General features: G+C 45.1%; 1 long non-coding RNA gene across 1 annotated transcript; it reads right to left on the bottom strand.

Moving 5' to 3' along the window:
• Positions 1-368: 368 nt before the first annotated feature.
• Positions 369-1355, bottom strand: LOC125533903 (uncharacterized). Its single transcript, XR_015615207.1, has 2 exons — positions 1068-1355; positions 369-952 (listed from the first exon to the last, which is right to left on the bottom strand). It is a non-coding gene; the product is annotated as an uncharacterized LOC125533903 (long non-coding RNA).
• Between the last annotated feature and the right edge of the window lie 2468 nt (positions 1356-3823).

Below are 3823 nucleotides of genomic sequence, written 5' to 3'. Positions count from 1 at the left end.
AGTTTAAATGAGGCCGGAAACATCAAACAACAAGTCCGGAAAAGTCCTCATGTGCATTTTATGGATTTGGTACTGTTCTGCCCTAAACACAATTTTAGAGTTATTAAACATGCAAAGTAAAGCCACCATGTTAAACTAGGCATTTTTCCACCCCATTTACATATAAAGTTTATCAAATTTGGAGTTACGGTTATATAGTTATGAATTAAGTCATTTTAGCATGGCATAGGAGCAAATTTAATCAAACATCATTTTAAACATTTTAAACATAGATGAAAGTTGGGTATAATTAAACTACACAAATTTCTGAGCACTTTACATATATGAAGTTTTTACATATGATGCACGATTATTTACTTGTGGGCAAATTAAAATAATGGCATCCTCCTGTAATTATGCATGCATTGGAAATTAGGAAATTCGTCAGCAGGGAAAAAAAGAAACAGGCCCAATCTGGGCAGCCCAACAGGGGGAAGGCCAAGGTGCTGCTCACATTGGGCCTTGAGGCCTGTTTATGGTTGGGGCGAAGAGGTGCTGGGCCTTGGCCTGAACTAGAGGCGCGCTGGGCCAGGCATGGTCAAAGCGAGGCGAGGCAGGCGAACGAGCTCCTGCTCGTTACTGCAGGCAGAGCAACGACAGCAACAAGTTCAGGCACAGGCGGCGGGAACGTCTCCGGCGACGTGGGACTTGGCGCGAAGCTGGAGAGGAGGCCGGCTGTGGATGCGGCGGATCCGTGCAGTCCGAGGGTCGGGGGGCGGTCCACGCCGCAGGACGCGGTCAACGGCATGGGACGGCGGCTGCTTGCTGTTCGATGCCGTCCCGGAGGGTGAAGATGCGGCGACGCGCCGGAATGACGCGGCAATGTCCGATCTGGGTGCGGGGAGCCTGGATCCACCCATTCCCGGCACGAAACGACAGCAACGGAGCTAGCTGGAGCGGCCATGGAGGTCTCCTGTGAGCAAAAATAGAGAGAGGGAGAGGAAGATGTGAGAGACGAGAGGGAGAGCCACGAGGAAGAAAGGTTAGAGGCGAGGGGCAATCCGGTCTGGCAGCAGTAGCTGTTGTACCATCGAGGCCATCAGCGGGTGATGGAGCTTGGGGTCGAGGCGCTCGGAATCTCCGCGGCCAGATCGAGCGGGGGCGAGGGATCTGCGGCCGGGAGGCAGGGACGAACGCTGGGACGCTGGGGAGCCTCCTGGGCCATCGGATCCGCGATCTAGCGGTCCAAAACGAGTGGGAGGTGGCTTCGTTGGTTGGTGGAGTGGATCTGAACAAGGAACAAAGGTGATTGGCTTGGCGGGGAACACGAGGAGGAGACAGTGGGCTATCGGCGGCTGAGGGATGGGACAAGCGCCTAGAAGTTAGGGTTTGGACTAGAAATGGACTAGGGAGTATATATATAAGGAAAGAGTGAGAGTTTAGGGGCTAATCCGTCCCTTCAAATAAAATCGAGCGGTCGAGAAAAATAGACTAGGAAGTCCAAATGAGAAAACGGTGATATTTTGTAGATGTTTGGGGATGATCCGGATCCAACGGTGACGACGCCCGGGTCGGGTTCGGGACAACTTTCGGACGCGCGCGCGAGGAGGGCCGCAGTCTGACGAGAGAGGTTAGGTTGGGCTTGGCGGTAGGCAGTGGACTGTGTAGACGGTCTCGATCTGAGAGAAGAGAAGAGAGAGAGACCCGACGACTGTTTCCGGAGACCGAAAACGTCCGATGTTTGACCGACTATATTGTCGCTATAGTTAATCGTTGGGACGTCAAACGAACTCCGAATGCGACGAAACTTGGCAGGAGGTCTACCTACAACATAGCAACACCGCTTGCCAACTTTCAACCCATTCCGAGAACATTTTCCGGCCACTTATAAAATAATATTTCGGATGTGCCGCGGGCGCGTGCAAGTGTGGTTGGGCTCAAAACGGACAACGGAGAGAACTCGAAGAACCCGGACGATTGCAAGTTTTAAAACATGATGATGCAATGCACATGATGACATGATAAGATGCAACACGCAAGCAAATGACATGACAACGTCAGCGAATAATTGGAGGACACCTGGCACATCGGTCTCGGGGCGTTACATAAATACATACCACCTAGTTTCACATACCAACAAAAGAAAAAATTCTTCTATGATTTAAGACACTACTTTTGGGATGACCCACATATTTATAAAGGAGTAGATGGTATTATTAGACGTTGTGTACCTGAGCATGAACAGGAATAAATCCTACGGAAATGTTACTCCGAAGCTTATGGAGGACATCATGTGGGAGATAGAACTACCCACAAGGTATTGCAATTTGGGTTTTATTGGCCTACTCTCTTCAAGGATGCTCGTAAGTTTGTCTTATCTTGTGATGAATGTCAAAGAATAGGTAATATCGGTAAGCATATCAAGAAATGCATATGAATTATTCACTTGCTATTGAACCATTTGATGTTTGGGGATTTGATTACATGGGACCTTTTCCTTCCTCTAATGGGTATACTCATATTTTGGTTGTTGTTGATTATGTTACTAAGTGGGTAGAAGCTATTCCAACTAGTAGTGTTGATCACAACACCTCTATTAAAATGCTTAAAGAAGTTATTTTCCCAAGGATTGGAGTCCCTAGATATTTAATGACTGATGGTGGTTCACACTTTATTCAGGGTGCTTTCCATAAAATGCTTGTCAAGTATGATGTTAACCATATAATTGCATCACCCTATCATCCTCAGTCTAGTGGTCAAGTTGAACTTAGCAATAGAGAAATAAAATTATTTTTACAAAAGACTGACAATAGGTTCGAGAAGAATTGGTCTAATAAATTAGATGATGCACTTTGGGCCTATAGAACATCATATAAAAATCCTATGGGTATGTCTCCTTATAAAATGGTTTATGGAAAAGCTTGTCATTTGACTCTTAAGTTAGAAAATAAAGCATATTGGGAAATTAAAGAACTCAAATATGATTTCAAACTTGCCAGTGAAAAGAGGTTATTTGATATTAGTTCACTAGATGAATGGAGAACCCAAGCTTATGAAAATGCCAAGTTATTTAAAGAAGAAGTTAAAAGATGGCATGATAAAAGAATCCAAAAGCGTGGGTTCAAAGTTGGAGAATATGTTCTTTTGTAAAACTCTCGTTTCAGATTCTTTGCAGGAAAACTCCTCTCTAAATGAGAAGGGCCCTATGTTATCGAGGAGGTCTATCAATCTGGAGCCATCAAAATAAATAATGCCGAAGGTACTAACCTGAAGGTTATTAATGGGCAATGAATAAAATATTATATCTCAGGTACGCCCATTAATGTTGAAAGCAATATTATCCAAACTATGACACTGGAAGAACACATAAAAGAAACCTCCCGGAACACTCCAGAATCATGAAAAAGAGGAGGTACGTGATGCGGTAAGTAAACAGACTTCGAAAAATCCGCAAAAATATTTATTGTTAGTTTTGGAATATTTAAAAAATTAGGAAAATAAGAAACTACTAGGAAAGTGACCCTGGTGGGCACAAGACACTAGGGCACGCCTGGCTTGCTAGGCGCACCCAGGTGGGTTGTGCCCACCTCGGGTACCTTCCGGACTCCGTTTTTCTTCCGTTTGCTTGTTTCCCAAGATAAAAAATCTTTATATACTCCCCGAACCTATTAACCACCGTACCTCGGAGAAATCTTCTGTTTTCTTTTATCGCTATTTTCCTGACATATCTGAAAATATGTCAGCCCAAGACTTTGAGGGTGGGAGCTATGTTGCTGATTATATCGCAAACCCTAAGGTTTATGGGGATGTGGAGCACTATAGCTGGACTTTGGAGGAAGAAGAA

The sequence above is a fragment of the Triticum urartu genome, chromosome 2A (assembly GCF_056163025.1).
Source record: "Triticum urartu cultivar PI428250 chromosome 2A, HENAU_Tu73, whole genome shotgun sequence".
In the NCBI taxonomy this organism is placed as follows: Eukaryota; Viridiplantae; Streptophyta; class Magnoliopsida; order Poales; family Poaceae; genus Triticum; species Triticum urartu.
Note: the sequence above shows the minus strand (reverse complement) of the source record. Positions and strands in the feature narration are given on the sequence as shown.